This window comes from Natator depressus, chromosome 3, assembly GCF_965152275.1.
Source record: "Natator depressus isolate rNatDep1 chromosome 3, rNatDep2.hap1, whole genome shotgun sequence".
Lineage (NCBI taxonomy): Eukaryota > Metazoa > Chordata > Testudines > Cheloniidae > Natator > Natator depressus.
The window spans coordinates 36,582,839-36,603,610 of NC_134236.1; the positions used below are offsets into that span (position 1 = coordinate 36,582,839).

General features: G+C 42.3%; 1 long non-coding RNA gene across 1 annotated transcript in view; it reads right to left on the reverse strand.

Annotated features, from left to right (window-relative positions):
* Positions 1 to 3,984: 3,984 nt before the first annotated feature.
* The window catches only part of LOC141983821 (uncharacterized), a 44,711-nt gene continuing 27,923 nt past the window's right edge, over positions 3,985 to 20,772 (reverse strand). The window contains exons 2-3 of the long non-coding RNA XR_012638530.1: positions 4,530 to 4,616; positions 3,985 to 4,089 (exon numbers count right to left, since the gene is read on the reverse strand). This is a non-coding gene — a long non-coding RNA (uncharacterized LOC141983821). The remainder of the gene's footprint in view (positions 4,090 to 4,529; positions 4,617 to 20,772) is intronic.

Consider the following 20,772-nt stretch of genomic DNA (forward strand, 5'->3'; position numbering starts at 1 on the left):
CCATTTTTTTTTTTATTTTTAGCTTTTACCGCCTTTGAGGTTTTTTGCATAATGAACACGAGAGAGTTTTGTGGTTGGTAAAATGCTGGCCTAAATTATCTTCTTCCTAACATCCATGTAAACTCCTCTATAATCAGAGGAAGGGCAGAATTAGGTTCAATTAATTCAAGTAACTTTGATTGCAACTTCCTTGTGTAAATTACGTGTGAACATGAGATATGTGGGGCATATGTTAGAGCAATGCTCATGGCCTAAAGTGTCTTAGCTTCTGGAAATAAAAACAAAGGGCCTGCTTCTCCACTCACACAGGTGTAAATTAACAGTAACTCCAGTGAAGTTAGTGGAGTTATAATGGTGTAAAACCAGTGTAGAATAGAAGAGAAGCAGATATAATTAACTTAATTCTCTTTTCACATTTACTAGCTTTACACCAGTGTAACCTTATTGACTTCAGTTGAATTACTTTTGATTTGCATCCAGGTGAGAGAGAGGAGAATCAAGCCTATTGTATCTAAAATGTAACAATAAACAGGGGACCATTTTTAAAAGGCCATGAAAAAGGTACAGCATGCAGGCAAATTGCTTTGTTTGCTTATTCATTTGCACCTCTGGAAGGTTATTTTACTAATGCAACACATTCATGCAACTTGCCTTTTCAAACTTAAGGGTAGAAGAGTGACACACCTGACTGAAAAGGTATCCACATTTCCATTTGAAATATTACCTGGAGTGGTTACAACTTGCTAATTTGAGGTTGTGTGTTCATTATATTGAAGCATACAGGCAGGCACAGTGGTTTAATGTATTTTTAGATTACTCTCAAGTGTGAGGAAAGCATCAGAACAATGCATTACAAAGAGAAAAGGTTGCATTTCTCTACGCTCACCCTCAAACTTCAAACTGAATATACAATATCAAATAGTTAGGTCCATTTTGCAAAGGCATCTCCCTGCAGATTTCCATTCTGACTAATTTAAAATTTTAAAAATCGTTACTGTCGTCCTCTAACACGCATAAAAGTAACTGAAATAGAGCTGGAGTACTTGTGGCACCTTAGAGACTAACAAATTTATTTGAGCATAAGCTTTCGTGAGCTACAGCTCACTTCATCGGATGCATTCAGTGGAAAATACAGTGGGCAGATTTTATATACACAGAGAACATGAAACAATGGGTGTTACCATACACACTGTAAGGAGAGCGATCACTTAAGATGAGCTAATACCAGCAGGAGAGCGGGGGGGAGGGTGGGGGAGGAGAAAACCTTTTGTTGTGATAATCAAGGTGGGCCATTTCCAGCAGTTGACAAGAACGTCTGAGGAACAGTGGGGGGTTGGGGGGGAATAAACATGGGGAAATAGTTTACTTTGTGTAATGACCCATCCACTCCCAGTCTCTATTCAAGCCTAAGTTAATTGTATCCAGTTTGCAAATTAATTCCAATTCAGCAGTCTCTCGTTTGAGTCTGTTTTTGAAGTCTTTTTGTTGTAATATTGCGACTTTTAGGTCTGTAATCGAGTGACCAGAGAGACTGAAGTGTTCTCTGACTGGTTTTTGAATGTTATAATTCTTGACGTCTGATTTGTGTCCATTTATTCTTTTACGTAGAGACTGTCCAGTTTGACCAATATACATGGCAGAGGGGAATTGCTGGCACATGATGGCATATATCATTGGTGGATGTGCAGGTGAATGAGCCTCTGATAGTGTGCCTGATGTGATTAGGCCCTATGATGGTGTCCCCTGAATAGATATGTGGACACAGTTGGCAACGGGCTTTGTTGCAAGGATAGGTTCCTGGGTTAGTGTTTTTGTTGTGTGGTGTGTGGTTGCTGGAGAGTATTTGCTTCAGGTTGGGGGGCTGTCCGTAAGCAAGGACTGGCCTGTCTCCCAAGATCTGTGAGAGTGATGGGTCGTCCTTCAGGATAGGTTGTAGATCCTTGAGGATGCGTTGGAGAGGTTTTAGTTGGGGGCTGAAGGTGATGGCTAGTGGCGTTCTGTTACTTTCTTTGTTGGGCCTGTCCTGTAGTAGGTGACTTCTGGGTACTATTCTGGCTCTGTCAATCTGTTTCTTCACTTCAGCAGGTGGGTATTGTAGTTGTAAGAACACTTGATAGAGATCTTGTAGGTGTTTGTCTCTGTCTGAGGGGTTGGAGCAAATGCGGTTGTATCGTAGAGCTTGGCTGTAGACAATGGATCGTGTGGTGTGATCTGGGTGAAAGCTGGAGGCATGTAGGTAGGAAAAGCGGTCAGTAGGTTTCCGGTATAGGGTGGTGTTTATGTGACCATCGCTTATTAGCACCATAGTGTCCAGGAAGTGGATCTCTTGTGTGGACTGGTCCAGGCTGAGGTTGATGGTGGGACGGAAATTGTTGAAATCATGGTGGAATTCCTCAAGGGCTTCTTTTCCATGGGTCCAGATGATGAAGATGTCATCAATGTAGCGCAAGTAGAGTAGGGGCATTAGGGGACGAGAGCTGAGGAAGTGTTGTTCTAAGTCAGCCATAAAAATGTTGGCATAGTGTGGGGCCATGTGGGTACCCATAGCAGATACAATTAACTTAGGCTTGAATAGAGACTGGGAGTGGATGGGTCATTACACAAAGTAAACTATTTCCCCACGTTTATTCCACCCCACTCCCCACTGTTCCTCAGACATTCTTGTCAACTGCTGGAAATGGCCCACCTTGATTATCAGTACAAAAGGTTTTCTTCCTCTCCCCCACCCCCCGCTCTCCTGCTCATATTAGCTCATCTTAAGTGATCGCTCTCCTTACAGTGTGTATGGTAACACCCATTGTTTCATGTTCTCTGTGTATATAAATATCCCCACTGTATTTTCCACTGAATGCATCCGATGAAGTGAGCTGTAGCTCACGAAAGCTTATGCTCAAATAAATTTGTTAGTCTCTAGTACTCCTTTTCTTTTTGTGAATACAGACTAACATGGCTGCTACTCTGAAACCTGAAATAGAGCTGTCCACTGAAGTGGATTTTGCTCTTTAATCATTAATTTTATTTTATTTTTTCTATTCCATTTTCTGACTCGTGCAAATCTAAAAACATCGCTGTGTACCACATTTTCAAATGTGGCCTCCTTCTTTGAGTTCACAATCATTTTTGTGTGCACTTTTTGTGCACTATTTTTCTGCATACTAGCATTCCCATGGATCAAGCAATTTGCTTTTCCAAATCTAACACAAATCAGTTTTGTATATATAAATTCTATTGTGTGTATATGCAATTAATGGTGCACAGAAACCATGTATGACAGTGACTTGCATATTTAATGTGGTAAATGCCGCAAATGGACAGACCTTTGAAAATTTGACCTTATTGATTTGTAGGACTTTATATGCTACAATCATTTTACTGAGGCCTTGTCTCCACTACCGGTGGGATTGACGCTGCAGTGATCGATCCAGTGGGGGTTGATTTAGCGGGTATAGTGAAGACCTACTAAATCAACCGCCTATCGCTTTCCTCTCGACTCCGGTACTCCACCGGAACAAGAAGAGTAAGGGGAGTCGACGGGAACATTTCTCCCGTCGACCCAGCAAGGTGTGGACCCCGCGGTAAGTAGATCTAAGCTACGTTGACTTGAGTTATGCTACTAAAGTAACTCAAATTGCGTAGCTTAAATCGACTTTTCCATGTAGTGTAGACCTGCCCTATGTGAGACACTTGTATTTCTTGAGTCTTTCATCTCAAAATATATTTTCTAACATATGAAATAATAACCAGATAATTAGGCAAAACAATTTAAAATATGAACTGGCATAAGATAGAAAAGTGCAAGTTAAAGAATATTATTGGCATCAAAGTTTACTGATGCTATTAGTTTCTCCCTGTGAGCCATACTGTGCTAGCCTTATTTACATTAATAGTACCTTACTTCTTGAGCACTAGGACTAAAACCAACGGGACTAAGAGGACGCAGTGTAGTCTAGTGGAAGGTGTAATGGAGTGGGACTCAGAAGACCTGTGTTCTATTCCTGGTTCTGCCATTAGCCACTTGGGTAAGTCAGTTTGTCTTCCTGTGATGTAGTTTCCCCAGCTGGTCTTCTTTGTAATATGCTTTAAGATCTACTGATAGAAAGAGTATATGAATTCTTATGAAGTAAAGTATTATTCCATTTAAGCAAGGATATGACAATCTGTCCCTAAAATAGTATATCTCATTTTAATGATCATCTACTTAAAAAATATCATGGTGTTTTGACTTAGATTGTACATATTATTTAATTCAGATTGTACATTCTTTGGGACAGAGGTTGTTCTTTTACGCATTGTTTGTCCAGCACCTAGAACAATGGGCCATCCATCCTGATGGGGGTGGGTGACTCTGGATGTTACTATACTACAAATAATACTTTTTAAAAGAATTTAAATAATCAATTCTTTGAGAATTTGAAAGCAATTGATCTTTGATTTTTCAAAAACAAATATAAATATGTCCTTAGTTTTGACTATGGAATGGAATAAAAACTTATGGAAATAGCTATCCTAAATCAGAGCTGTTTAGTTACCTTCAGTGTGATTCCGGTTAGACATGTCATCCTGGCATCTCAGCAGGTCCAGTACTTCCACCAGAGCTGCGGTCTGATGAAATAGGCCTGAGAAAACAACATTTGGTCATTAAACAATTTATAGAGGTTATAATTTCCACTGGGCAAGTCTGCACAGTGTCCTTGGAAAACTCTGCTTTTTCTACCAGCTGTAATCAAATGCGCATGAATTAGGAACAGGCTGCCAGGTGGCAAAGGACATGATTTTTACAAAAAGAGAGCTTGTACTGAGCAGAAAAGTGCTTGGCACTCGATGCTATAGCAAAATGGGATTTTGAAATTTTATTACAGAATGCAGAATAAAATAACTAAATGCTATAAGCACAGGAAAGCAAAATAATGAAAGTTAAGAAATAAAATGGAATAAGGGATTTACCAAGCGTTAAGCACTTCGTAAATAACCTTTGAGATGTTTATTGCTTAAAATGGGATAAAACCCCTGTAAATCTGGTAACTGTGTATGCATAGATTTATATCCAGAAAACATTTTCCCCTCACCCACAGTGTATTCACCCTCTTCCATACATGGAACACTGTACTATTGTAACCCAGTGGTTTAGCACATATATTACAGGTTCGTCTCTGTGACTGTTCTGCCGGAGATAACTGATACAGCCCCCTGCTGTGGAGCCTGGATCTTTAGCTGAAGCAACAGAGCCTTATGCTTTTGGCCCTGGTTCAATCCATACAGTGTAGGCTAAGATAGTGGCCATCATTAGGGGCAGCGCTTGTGGGGGGCTTGCAGGGGCTACAGCCACCCCCAAATTTGCCTTAGCCCCTCTGTAGCCACCTCTCCTAGCACAAAGGTCAAATGTTACTTTTCCACTGCTGCTTTCTGATCTGGGCTCCCGGCCAGCAGCCGCCGCTCTCCAGCCGCCCAGCTCTTAAGACAGCGCTGCCGCCAGCAGCAGTGCAGAAGTAAGTCCAGGCAGGGGGCCTGAGAGCAGGTCCTGGCCCAGGTCCCTGCCCACTGGTTTGTGCCACCCAGGGCAGGTGGAGGGTCCGGGGCTCCCCACAGCAGCCCAGACTGACCCACTCCAGCCTGGGCTTCTGGGCCCAGCACTCTGTGGTTGCTGCTCTCTGCCAGACCCAGAGCCGTATCCTCCTACCTGGGAGGCTGTTATGGGCTGTGAGCAGTCGAAGGGCGGCTGGGAGCTGAGGAGAAGCCACTCTCCTGCCCCAAGGAGCAACAACAGGAGGAGGAGATTGGGGAGTGCTGTGGATCCCCACACCATGGCATCAGCCAGTGCAGCAGCTTCCCCCCACTGCCTAGCTCTGGCTTCGAAATTCCAACCTGGCTAGGGGGCTGAGCCTTGGAGGAGAGAAAGGAGGGGCCAGCACTTACCTAAGGAGGAGCAAGGGGTAGGGTCACAGAAAGGGGTGGGGGCTTGTGGTGGGGGAGGGTGCATCCCCCCCCCCATTTTTTGTCTAACCCACCTCAGCCCCCGCACCAGGAAGAGGCTGGCACTGCCACTAGCCATCACACTATGTCACCAGTACGCACAGTTTATTTTTCAGGAACAAAATAAAAATATTTGCAGCAAATTTCATCTTAAAGTAGAAGTCTGTTTCCTTTGTCATGATTGTGCCTCCTTCCTTTGTTTTGAAATGGGAAAACAAGTGATAGATTCCCCATTCCTTCATACCTTGTCTGCACAAGCTCTCATGAACACGGGTGGTACATGGTTTTATCACTGACTAATAGAGAGAATTTTCATGACACCTCTTGTTAAAACACTGACTGCACATCACTATCACTGTACTATGTTTCCACTAAGCGAATGAATTAAGTGTGCACTGGATGAAGGTAAACCATTTGATGACTCCCTGTTGCACATATCACTTCTTACTGGTCATAAAGTAAAATAAAATAATTTTAGTAAAGCAAATCATAAAATCTTGGTAGTGCTATAAATAGCATTTTCATATATGTAGCATCCAACCTTGCACACCACTGCACCATCATTGTAAGAGATTTTTTGTAACAGAAAAGGCAATCTGAGCAAATAACCCTCTTTTTCTTAGTCCTGCTTCCCTGCTTTTTCACCATACCCATAAATTATTGCAATGTGATGTGTAAAAGCACCTCATGAAAATGACTGGCCTACCCATATGAGAACACAGGTATTAAAGAGAATTATACATTTCACATGAAATAAATATAACTGGTCTCTGGAGAGTTCTGATGAGACAGTCAGGCCAGGAGATAGACAGATATTTTCATAAGAACTCATTTGAAGAGGTTGCACTGGTATTTCTTGCAAAGCTGTGAGCCCTTTATGGAATATCATCACAGTGCTACATTATTGGGGATAGAGGAAAGTAGTGACCATAAATATGGGTGCTCTAGCAAGGATAAGGGACGTGATGACCAGAGATGTTGATTTCATGGTCAAGAAAGTATTCCCCCCACCCATCCCAGCCCATGAAAACTTTTGATAAAAACAAAATTGTTTTTCATAATATTTTTGAATCTTCAGATGAAAAAATATTTTGGTTTAAAATTGATCCCCCCATCCCCCGTTTTTGGTTGTCAAACTTGAGGAAATGTTTGCTTTTCCATGAAAATGGAAACAAGTGTCAGAATATCTGTTTAACTGAAGAGCCATTTTCCAGTTTTGATGGAACATTTTCAACAAGCTCTAACAATTGGTCATACCAGAATCAGTAATTTTTCTGGACTATGCAGGGAAGTAGATATGCGGATACCAGTAGATAGAATGAGCATCTGATGCATTCTAAAAGGTGATGGCATTATTTAAAACAGGAAAATGGAAAGAGGACAGGGCTAGTGGAGCGAAGTTTGGTGGTTTCACACACAAAAAAAAAGTTTTGCACAGAAGATATGTGATGCTCAACTCTGTCTATTCTGACAAAAATATAACCATTACATTACAGTAAGTAAGCATTTCAGAGTTACTGTGTGCAATATGAAATGATCGTGAATAGTGATTTTCAGCAGAACGTACATGCACTGCTGCTTTTTGTATTCATTATCATATGCTACATTACAGGCAGGGAATTAAAAGAATGGGGGTTTTATATCAAGGTCACTGAACCAGGAGCATTGTTCAATTGCTCATGTAAATCTCCAAATGGGGAAGAGTTAATGTGATTAGCACAGACTTCTACTTGACTACAAGGTGGATAGAAAGCTGGCTAGATCAACGGGTAGTGATCAATGGCTCCATGTCTAGTTGGCAGCCGATATCAAGCAGAGTGTCCCAAGGGTAAGTCTGTGCTTGTTTTGTTCAATATCTTCATTAACGATCTGGAGGATGGCTCATCTGGAGTACTGTGTTCAGTTTTGGGCCCCACACTACAAGAAGGATGTGAAAAAACTGGAAAATGTCCAGCGGAGGGCAACAAAAATGATATGGGGACTGGAACACATGACTTATGAGGAGAGGCTGAGGGAACTGGGATTGTTTAGTCTGCGGAAGAGAAGAATGAGGGGGGATTTGATAGCTGCTCTCAACTACCTGAAAAGGGGTTCCAAAGAGGATGGATCTAGACTGTTCTCAGTGGTACCAGATGACAGAACAAGGAGTAATGCTCTCAAGTTGAAGTGGGGGAGGTTTAGGTTGGATATTAGGATAAACTTTTTCACTAGGAGGGTGGTAAAGCACTGGAATGCGTTACCTAGGGAGGTGGTGGAATCTCCTTCCTTTGAGGTTTTTAAGGTCAGGCTTGACAAAGCCCTGGCTGGGATGATTTAGTTGGGATTGGTCCTGCTTTGAGCAGGGGGTTGGACTAGATGACCTCCTGAGGTCCCTTCCAACCCCGATATTCTATGATTCTATGATATGTAGCGAATGAATGTTAGCCAGAGGTCAGTAGCTACTGTGTTCGTGAAAACGCTCATTCTCAATAGAAAACATGTTACAGCATGTGGGTAAAATTTTTAGAAGAACCTGAACAACCGAAAATTTTACTCTATAGCCACAAGGTGATTATCTGTAGGTAAGAACTGAGATTTATAGTGTAGTTTATAGAGGCTTCACAAGAGATGCCACAGAGTCGCAAGATGTTACAGTGCATTCCTGCAGCTCTACTGCCACATACCATGTGGTGTTGGAGCACAGGCCTGTGATCTAAAATCAGTCCAAGATACTTAACTGGCAAATGATTCTCATTTGACTTGCAGCCAGAGAACATCAACAAAAGTCGCTTGTCTGTTAAAGCAGGGGTTCTCAAACTTTTCCACAGTGTAAACCAACATTACCTCTAATTTTCCACCTTGTGTGCAGACTCGAAAGCTGACAGTGCACGAGTTTAAATTTGTGCACAGCTACTTGTCAGGGTCGTGGGGGGTGTGGGGAATGTACATGAAGCAGTGCTAGGTGTATGCATATGTATATCATACATCAAAAGCTGATTTGGGACACAATCAGTAAAGAACTAAAGGGTAGTAGCATAATTAATGCAAATCAACTTGGCTTAATGCAAAATAGGTTTGGTCAAACAAACCAACTTTTTTGGTGAGATCAGAAATTTAGTTGACAAAAGGTAACCGTTTGCATAATATACTAGATTTTGGTAAAGCGTTTAACTTAGTATTGCACGACGTTCTGATTTAAACACATAAAATTATAACAAATCAGAGTATAATTGAAAATACTGAATATATTATAATCATATTAAATGGATTAAAAACTGATGGTAGTCCCTGGGGAGGAGAATAACCCTGAGATTATTGTTGCGATGGGAGGAGAGTTCCAGGGGAAGGGGGAGATCCTGAAGCCCCACATCCAGCAGCTTCAGGTAGGGGCAGAGCATTGTGGGGAGGGTCTCACCTGCACACAAGTCAAGTCACACTATTGTGGGTGCCTCTGAATCTGCAAGTGGGAGACCTAATGAGTTGGAGTGGGAGCCAGGCTCAGGCCCAGCCCCACAGGACTGGAGCTGCCACTGTGGGGTGAATGCAGGGCAGGTTCAGCCCTCCCCACCCCCCAGAATATTTTCACCAGCCAGTTGTATTTACTCCAGTAATGGAATCACACACACACACACACACACACACACAGTAAGCAAGGCAATAGGTAAAGAAATGATGTGAGTAAAAGTAATCTTCCTTAAATAATAAAAGATATTAAAAATGTAAAAGCTTATATGAGATTTACTTTGATCTCCTCTCCATGACGAATATAGTACCCTCATTAATATTTATACAAACAATTCATGTGTTGTTATTTGTTGTTTGACAGATGTTATCACAGTGAAACTAGTAGGAAAGAAATAAACAAAGTGATCCTTTGTTATAATGTGTGCAAACATGCTGTAAAAATAGATGTTTTATTGTCTGTATAAAACAGAAGCCCGTATCTCTTGGCAAATGAGCCACCACAATACCTCAACAGCCACATAAGACAATGTTGTCCATGAGATTCTGCTCTCTCACCTGGGAGGTGGGTCAGGGGGGCCAGGGTAATGTGCTAAAATAGTTTGCAACCTAAGTGGAGGGACACGCCCAGCGAGTAATGATGGGAAACCACCTCTACCACTAGACCCATCTTTTCAGTATCTACAGGCAACCAAATACATGAGCTGGCCAGACAACATTGACTTAAGTGCCAGCAAGATGCACGTGGCACACAGCTCTACTTATCCTTCACCACATACAGCTATACCACTACCACAAAGGTGGCCCATTGCTTGGATGAGATTAACTCATAGATGAAGAGCAGCTGGCTGAACACGAAAGAAATGATGTTGGTGGGCAAAGAAAAGCACTTTGAAGAGCTTGCAGTCTGCTTTGGTTGAAGATACACACTCACAATTGGTCAATTCGGTCTCTAGTTTAGGCATACTCTTGGATTCCTCGCTGATGTTAAGCTATCACATAGCAACATGCATGAGTAACACTTTCCACCATCTCTGGTTGGCTAGGAAACTCCATCCCATCCTGGCAAATGATGCCTGGCCTTAATTATTCATGCCTTTGTTACCTCTCAGATGGACTGCAGTGATGTGATATACCTGGGCACAAAGACATCAACACTAGGAAAGTCCAAGTAGTATAGAATACCGTAGTGCATCTCCTCAGCTACTGCGAGCACATCACACCTATTCTCCACTCTCTACACCAGCTTCCCATAGAATTTCAAATCAAGTTCAAGGTCTTGGTCCTGATCTTCAAGGCACTCAGTGGCCTGGGCCCCAGATATCTAAAAGACCACCTAACGCTCCAGGATGAAGATTGTGGTCAACAACTCTACTTTCTTGGGGACCAGTTTGAGACTGTGAAATGAACTCCCCAGGAATTAGGGACTATCACAAACCTCACCATATTCTGCTCTAGATGCAGGGTACATTTCTTTGACCTTACCTTCTCTTACACAAAGAAATAAAAAGATGTATATTTTTTAAAAATCCTCACCAAAACAAGACATGCCATTGTACACACTTCTCCCCCCGGGGAGGGAATGAGAAAACAAACCAACACATGACAAATGTGTAGTCACATTGCTTAAAGCAACTGAAAGGCATTCAAATACTATGATGTAAGTATGCTATTAGCACCTCTATAGAATGTCAGACCACTCCCAAGTGACCATCCAAACATGAGCATATTCCAGTAACATCTACCTGGCAATGAATACTAGAACATTGGTCAAAACTGATGACTTCGGTGTTAAAGCCCTAGTAAGCAGCTGAATAATGACTACTGTGGATACTGCAGGACCTAGCATTTACTCCCCAGTCACAGCAAACCAGTTGTTAGTGCGCATTAGTCTGAAGTTCTCATGGAAGGGTGTTTGGACCACTGATGGTACATGGAGCACTTGCTTTTGATCTGCTGAGAGAGAGCTGGTCACATGGCTCCTTATTTCTAGCTACTAAATTCCATTAACCTAATTAAATACTTTAATTGTTGTAGTTGATGCACAGATGTTTATTCCATCGCCAGTGAAAGGAGTTGGTCCATGCAACTCTGAATGGGAGACTGGCTGGTCCACAAGACAAGTTCTTTATTAAAATGTGGTCCACTCTAGGGTTCCTTGGAGGCCATACACTGAGGAGCTGCTGTTAACTCAGCAGAATTAATCAGAAGAAAGAGGTGCATGAAGATCTCATTGTCACCACCCACCAATCAGTAACTCACCATCTCACTATTAATAAACAGATTCATAGTTTATAAGCCCAGAAGGAACTACCATGATCATCTAGTGCAAGGGTGGCCAACCTGAGTCCGAGAAGGAGCCAGAATTTACCAATGAACATTGCCAAACAGCCACATTAATACATCAGCAGCCCGCCCATCAACTCTCACACCCTGCTCCAAGCACCTCCCACCCACTGGCAGCCCCACCTGTGGTTGCAGGAGGCTCTGGGGGGAGGGAAAGGGGAGGAGTGAGGGCACGACAGGCTCAGGGGAGGGGTTGGGAAGGGGTGGAGTGGGGGCAGAGCCAGGGGTTGAGCAGTGAGCACCCCCATCACACTGAAAAGTTGGCGCCTGTAGCTCCATTCCTGGAGTCAGTGCCTATACAAGGAGTCGCATATTAACTTCTGAAGAGCAGCATGTGGCTCCAGAGCCACAGGTTAGCCACCCCTGAATTCTAGTGTGAACTCCTGCATAAACAAGCCATAATGTTTTACCAAGTGATTCTTATAGCATGCCCATAACTTCTGTTTGACCTACAGCATATCTTTTAGAAAGGTAGCCAATCTGTGTTTAAAGACTTAATTACCCTCACCGTTTAAAAGTTGTATCTTATTTTAGACTGTATTTGTCTAGCTTCAGTTTCCAGCCATTGGATCTTGTTATGCCTTTGTCTGCGAGATGAAAGAGCCCTCTACTATCAGAAATCTTTTCCCCATGTAGAAATTTAAGACCATGATCAAGTCACCTTTTAATCTTCTCTTGGAAAATCCAGGTAGATTGAGTTTCATTAGCCTCTGACTGTGAAGCTGAGTGGCAGAGATCCCACGTAGGGGCAGCTTTCTATCCCCCTCAATGCAATGGAAGAAGCCTCTTCAGCAGCCCTCCACTAGACACCATGGAAGAAGGAAAGCAAGCATGTTCAAGGTGAGACCACTGGGTTGTATACAGTCTGAATTTATTATACCCATAGCCAACATTGGGAAGAAGCAGCCAGACATCGGTGTTGCCAACCGTTGAAATTTTATCTTAAGACTCATGATAACTGGACTTGTACTTAAAGCACCAACTACTGGAGACACATGATTCCATGAGAATCTCAGCTTTCATTTTTTTTAAGTTAAATTTCTAGCCCCCATGGCTTCAGAGAAAATCTTGAAAACTTGACTTGTGGGAACCCTAAAAGGCTGAAAAACCTGAAGGCAAAATAATCAAAAATTTATTTCATGATTTGGGGGGGATTAGACTCATGATTTTTGAGCATTACAAGTAACAAATACTTAAACAAGCATGGTACTCCCCCAACAAGCCACTGGCAGAAGGCAAAGGCAGCAATAGATTTTCTATATATATTTGTTTTAAAAAAACAAATTCAACTCTATTATGTTTGCTTTCCCCAAATATTCTAGTAAATGATACCCTGGCAGAAGCGTTCACCTAAACAACCCATTTTAAACCAAATATCAAGGAATATTAATGAACAAAGAGTTTCAAATTGTAGAGTATTTGCCCTGGAAAACTGATTCAAAGAGTTACACTCAGATAAAGATGGAAGGTCCTAAGCACAGGTTTGCGCTGAAGAGTCTAAGCACTTGGTTGCTATGGTGACGGTGCTGTATATAACCCTAAGAAAGAGAGAGATTCTGCTGTGCTTTAGCTGACTTTCTTTTATTTGAGCTTTGCTCCAGCCTTCAGGACAATGATTGTTTCCATCACTTTTTAATACAGGTAAGGACATTTCTGCAATATGTAATTGTAGCAAACACCTCCTATTTTCTGTTTACATTATAAGCACGAGGCTACAACTATGATATGCCTGGGATAGGGAAGTTGTTGAATTACTTCATGCTAGCACAATAATATTCAGCAGTGAAACTTGAAATTAAATATCTCCCTAGTCTCTTGCATATGGAAAAAATATAATCAAACTTGTCCAGACTTGACCTTGCAAACCAGAATTAACTGATTAGCTCTACTTTCTTTGGAAAGACGGGGGGAAAGGATGTAATGTTGCCGACAGCTACTTCATTGGTATTGTCACAGCTGTGCTAAAAAAGATGCTTTTGTATGCGGTAATTACAATAACTGTCACCTCACTGAACACATGGAAAGTTAGATTGTGACCAAACAAGCTGCAGTTCAACACTGGTTATTCTATAGATGTGAGTATGGCTGCTGTCATTTAGATAAAAATAAGGGAACCTGAAAGATTTGACTAATCATCATAAACTACGTTTTTCTCCCTGAAAACTAGTTCTTATTTCAGTGTTTAATTGTGTATCTATCTATTTCCTTTTTTACCTCACACACAGAGGTAAAATTCTGTTCCCAGAATTACGCTTCAGATTTTTATGTAGGTTGGTTGAATTTGTTTGAAATGTCAATGAAAAATTGAAAGAAAAATAAAGAAGTCAGCAAAATCTTTGCTATTTTTCAACAGCTCTGTAGCTGATCAAATGGTTTTTTTTAAGAAAAAATTTCAACAAAAAATTGTGGAGGGGAGAACTGGGAAACACGTCTTTCAGTTTTTACCCCAGTTCTACTTTCATGTCAGACTTTTTTAATTTATTTTTCCAGATTTCATTTTAAGAGACTAAATTTTCATGTGAAATTAGAGTCTTCAAACACTGGGCCAGATCTTCACCTTTACTCCTGAGGGAATTCTGCGCCAAAAAAATTAAAAATTATGCGCACAATATTTTAAAATTCTGCAAATTTTATTTGCCAGTAAATAAACGTGGCTCCAGCATGGCAGTGGCGAGCACAGGCCACTGCCTGCACTAAGGTGGGAGATCACCCTGAAGCCCCCACCTCCCCTGGTATAGGAACTCGTCAGTGAAGCTGCACCTGACCCTGACACAGTACAAGGGCTGGGCCTGCCCCAGAAACACTCCGGGGCCCTGCTCCTCTGCGCCAGGTGTGGGTAAGCAGGCTCAGCTCAGCAGGATCCAAGTATGAAGGGGCTTAGTGTGGGGGGATCCAAGTGTGGGGAGAAAGGTTTCTGTGTGGGGCAATCTGGGTGCAGGTGGCTCAGAGGGAGATCTGGATGCAAGGGGTTCATTGCGGGGATGCGGGTGCAGGGGCAATGGGACTCTGTAGGGCTGGTCTGGGTGTGGGGAGATGGGGCTCAGCAGTGGGTCTGGGTGTGGGGGCTTAATGGGGGGTCCAGGTGCTGGGGCAGTGGGGCTTGATGGGGTGGGGGTCCAGGTGCAGCTGGTTGGGGATCAGTGGGGTGGGGGTCTGAGGGTGGGAGGCTTTTCATAGGGGGGTAGGGCTTGTCAGGATGAGGGTTTGATGGGCCTGCTTAATGGGGGAGCCCCAGCTGCTGCCAAGGGGACACTGCATACTGGGCTCTCGCTTCTCCCAGTGATTTCCCTATCCCCTTTTCTTCTCCATCCCTCTACCTTCACTCCCATATTCCCTCCCCCTGTCCTATTCCACCCCCTTCCTTCCCCACTGCCTCTTCCCCCCACTCCCTCACCCCTCTTCCCTCATTTTCCCCAACCACCCCTTACCCAGCCCCACCACAGGCACTTACTGTTGCACAGAAAACAGGAAGGCTCCCAGCACACAGAAGGGGAGCATGACTAGCACTAGCACCCAGGAGCGGCGTTCAGCTGCAGAGTCATCTGACTGTGGAGCCCAGACACAACCTCCTTCAGCTGGGCAGCTCTGCGCTTGCAGAAACGAGGGGGGTAGTGGCACATAACCCTGCGTGCCCCCCATGCCTCGCCTCTGTTTGGAGGGGGGAAATCCCCCCCAAACACTGCACCCATGGGGGGGGCATTTTCTGCAAGCACGCAGTCATGCAGAATCCCCACAGGAGTACACCTTATATAAAATGGTGTAGCCTCACAGACTTTAATGGAGTTACATCCTTTTATAACAGCTGATGCAGCACAAAAAAGCATATAAAACAGACCACACATGAGCTGTTTTATAAATATCAGATGTTGGTAGTTGTGACACCGTATCCCATAGTCTTCAAAGTGATATTATGATATGATTATGACAGTTATATATTTTATGCAAGATAGGTTGTGTGAGATATCATTGAAAAGGTTATGTTTTGCTGAATATGATTATCCTATTTGTATTCTTGTGTCATTTTTGTACCCAAATTTATGAATATTGACTATGTTTTTGTATTTCAAAATGTAGTTACACTGGGGCAACGCCCACTAGGCAGAATGCGCTGAGTCTAGATGGCTGGCTGGGAAGGGCACATTCAGGTTAATGAGCCATTAGGAAGAAACAATAGGCCTTAGGAGAAGCTTATCTCCCACCTAGGGAGCCTTCCTGAGGATGCTACAGACAGCTTCCGAGTAGTGGCTGCTGTGACACTACGGGGACATGTGACCACGTCACCTGGTGTCTGACTTCATCTTGGGATGTCAGTATATTTCCACTTACTGGCGTGGGAACCAACCTTTGAAACAAAGGGTTCCCGCCCTATGCTAAAGCTGTATAAGGCAGGGGAGTGACATCATCTTGGTTCTTCACTGACTCCCCACCCAGGAAGACTTGCGGAAACATCTGAGGAACAAAGACTGAACTGGGGGAAGTGCTGGGCCCAGGCTAAAGGGATTTTTAGCCTGTGAATGGAACACGTGGGGATTCCAAGCTGTAAGCAAGTGCAGCTTGCTCCTTAAGAATCTGCAGCCTGCTTGTATCATTAGTTAAGGTGAGGATCTGCTATTTATATCCAATGTATTTAGTATGTTAAACTTAGTTTGGGTTTTCTATTTCTTTGCTAAGTAAGCTGCTTTGCTCTGGGTACTAGCCCTTATAATCACTTAAAATCTATCTTTTGTAGTTATTAATTTGTTTCTGCTTTATCTAAAACCAGTGTGTGGGAATCTTTCATAGAATCATAGACTTTAAGGTCAGAAGGGACCATTATGTACATCTAGTCTGACCTCCTGCACAACGCAGGCCACAGAATCTCACCCACCAACTCCTGTAACAAACCCCTAACTTATGTCTGAACTACTGAAGTCCTCAAATCATGGTTTAAAGACTTCAAGGTGCAAAGAATATTCCAGCAAGTGACCCATGCCCCACGCTGCAGAGGAAGATGAAAAACCCCCAGGGCCTCTGTCAATCTGCCCGGAGGGAAAATTCCTTCTCGACCCCAAATATGGTGATCAGCTAAACCCTGAGCATGTGGACAAGACTCACCAGTCAGACACCCAGAAAAGAATTCTCTGTAGTGACTCAGATCCCACCCCATCTGACATCCCATCACAGGCCATTCGGCATATCTACCACTAATAGCCGAAGATCAACTAATTGCCAACATTAGGCTATCCCATCATATCATCTCCTCCATAAACTTATCGAGCTTAGTCTTGAAGCCAGATATGTCTTTTGCCCCCACTGCTTCCATTGGAAGGCTGTTCCAGAACTTCACTCCTCTGACGGTTAAAAACCATCGTCTAATTTCAAGTCTAAACTTCCTGATGGCCAGTTTATATCCATTTGTTCTTGTGTCCACATTGGTATTGAGCTTAAATAATTCTTCTCCCTCTGTGGTATTTATCCCTCTGATATATTTATAGATAGCAATCATCTCTCCCCTCAGCCTTCTTTTGGTTAGGCTAAACAAGCCAAGCTCCTTGAGTCTCCTTTCATAAGACAGATTTTCCATTCCTCGGATCATCCTAGTAGCCCTTCTCTGTACCTGTTCCAGTTTGAATTCATCCTTCTTAAACATGGGAGACCAGAACTGCGCACAGTACTCCAGATAAGATTTTACCAGTGCCTTGTATAACGGTTCTAACACCTCCTTAGCTCTACTGGAAATACCTCGCCTGATGCATCCCAAGACCACATTAGCTTTTTTCACATTGGCGGCTCATAGCCATCCTGTGGTCAATCAATACTCCAAGGTCCTTCTCCTCCTCCGTTACTTCTAATCGATGAGTCCCCAGTTTATAATTTAAATTCTTGTTATTAATCCCTAAGTACATGACCTTACACTTCTCACTATTAAATTTCATCCTATTACTATTACTCCAGTTTACAAGGTCATCCAGATACTCCGGTATGATATCCCGGTCCTTCTCTGTATTGGCAATGCCTCCCAGCTTTGTGTCACCCGCAAACTTTATTAGCACATTCCCGCTTTTTGTGCCGAGGTCAGTAACAAAAAGATTAAATAAGAGTGGTCCCAAAACTGATCCCTGAGGAACTCCACTGGTAACCTCCCTCCAACCTCACAGTTCACCTTTCAGTGTGACCCGCTGTAGTCTCCCCTTTAACCAGTTCCTTATCCACCTTTCAATTTTCATAGTGATCCCCATCTTTTCCAATTTAGCTAATAATTCTCCATGTGGAACCGTATCAAATGCCTTATTGAAATCAAGGTAAATTAGATCCACTGCATTCCCTTTGTCTAAAAAATCTGTTACCTTCTCAAAGAAGTAGATCAGATTGGTTTGACACGATCTACCTTTTGTAAAGCCATGTTGTATTTTGTCCCAATTACCATTGACTTCAATGTCCTTAACTGCTTTCTCCTTCAAAATTTTTTCCAAGACAATGCATACTACAGATGTCAAACTAACAGGAATGTAGTTACCCGGATCGGTTTTTTTACCTTTCTTAAAAATAGGAACTATGTTAGCAATTCTCCAATTCTCCAGTCATAAGGTACAACCACTGAGTTTTACAGTTTGATTAAAAATTCTTGCTAATGGGCTTGCAATTTCATGTGCCAGTTCCTTTAATATTCTTGGATGAAGATTATCTGGGCCTCCCGATTTAGTCCCATTAAGATGTTCGAGTTTGGCTTCTACCTCAGATATGGTAATATCTACCGCCATATCCTCATTCCCATTTGTCTTCCTACCATTGTCCCTAAGCTCCTCATTAGCCTCATTAAAGACTGAGACAAAGTATTTGTTTAGATATTGGGCCATGCCTAGATTATCCTTAACCTCCACTCCATCCTCAATGTTAAGCAGTCCAACTTCTTCTTTCTTTGTTTTCTTCTTATTTATATAGCTATAGAATGTTTTACTATTGGTTTTAATTCCCTTTGCAAGGTCCAACTCTACATGGCTTTTGGCCTTTCTCACTTTATCCCTACATGTTCTGACATCAGTAAGGTAGCTTTTCTTGCTAATCCCTCCCATCTTCCACTCCTTGTAGGCTTTCTGCTTTTTCTTAATCACCTCTCTGAGATGCTGGCTCATCCAGTTTGGTCTACAACTCCTGCCTATGATTTTTTCCCCTTTCTTGGGATGCAGGCTTCCGATAGCTTCTGCAGCTTTGACTTGAAGTGATTCCAGGCCTCCTCCGCCTTTAGATCCACACGTTTTCTTGTCCAATCCACTTCCCTAGCTAATTTCCTTAATTTTTCAAAGTTAGTCTTTTTGAAATCAAAAACCCTAGTCACAGATCTATTTTTGTTTATCCTTCCATTTAGTTTGAACTGAATTAGCTCATGATCGCTCGAACCAACGTTGTCCCCTACAACCATTTCTTCTATAAGGTGCTCACCAAAACCAAATCTCAAATGGCATCCCCTCTTGTGAGTTCAGCAACCACTTGGTGAAGGAATCCATCAACTATCGTATCCAGGAACATCTGAGCCCTATTATTATTACTAGAACTTGTCCTCCAGTCTATACCTGGGAAGTTAAAGTCTCCCATGATCACACAATTCCCATTAGTATTTACTTCATTAAAAACATTAAAGAGGGCTCAATCCATATCCAAATCGGATCCAAATGTCTGAATATTGGTGGCATCATAGCAGAATTTGTGGAAGCCTTCTTGATCCATTATTAGGGAGCATTCAGCAGCTTACCTCCTAATGATCTGCTGCACACCATCCATCCATCTTTTTGCTGGTTGTCCCTGCTACAATGACCCACCACCATTCCTTTCATGACAATAACCTCAAGAAAGTTTCTATGTCTGCACCTGATGTGACTAAAGTACATCAGTTTGTGCCTGTTGGTTACAAACAGCAGGGTCTGTTTCTCTCCAATAATATTGTTGAGGAAATTACGTTGGTGCAAATCTTTGTAGTCTAGGCAAACCTTAGGGACTCTCAATGGGAGCACCGCAGCTAATCTCTCCAATTAGCATGCTTCACTGGATGCAAGGAGGTTTCAGATAGTCAAAAAACAGACTAAAGAGACTTTGTAGATTAATGATGATTATAGTGTTCTTTCCATTCCACTGGTATCTCAGGAGGATGTTAAACAGCAGCTACTAAAGTCAGACATTTTTAAAATCAAATAGCTTGCATGCAAGAGTTTTAAAAGAACTGACTGAGGAGCTCACTGAACTGTTAATGTTGATTTTCAATAAGTTTTAGAACACTGGGGAACTTCCAGAAGACTGGAAAAAAGCCAAACTGTGACAATTTGTAAGAAAGGAAATGGGATGACTCGGGTAATTATAGGTCTGTCAGTCTGACCTCGACCTCAGGCAATATAATGGATCTGATTCGGGACTCACTTAATAATGAATGAAGAAAAGGTAATAATTAATGCCAGTTAACACAGGTTTATGGACAATAGAACTTGTCAACCTAATTTCATTTTTTTATGATATTACAAGCTTGGTTGATAAAGGTTATTGTGTTGACATAATATACTTACACTTCTGTAAGGCATTTGACTTGGTACTGCATGACATTTTGATTAAAAAAATAGAATTATCTAAAATTAACATGGCACACATTAAATAAATTAAACTGGCTAATGGATAGATAATTGTACACAGGGTATCATCAATGAATGGCTGTGTTTATTGTTGGGTCCTGCAGGGATCTGTTCTTGGCCCTATGCCATTTAACATTTTTGTCAATGACCATGAAGAAAGCATAAAATCATCACTGATAAGGTTTGCAGATGTCACAAAAATTGAGGGAGTGGTAAATAATGAAGAAGGCAAGTCACTGATACAGAGCGATCTGAATCACATGGTAAACTGGGCACAAGCAAACTACACAATGGCAGACACTATCATGAGAAACAGTTACTGTAAAAAAGATTTGGGGGTCACGCTGGACAAACAGAGGAACATGAGCTCCTAGTGTGATGCTGTAGTCAAAAGTGCTAATGTTATCCTTGGATGCATAAA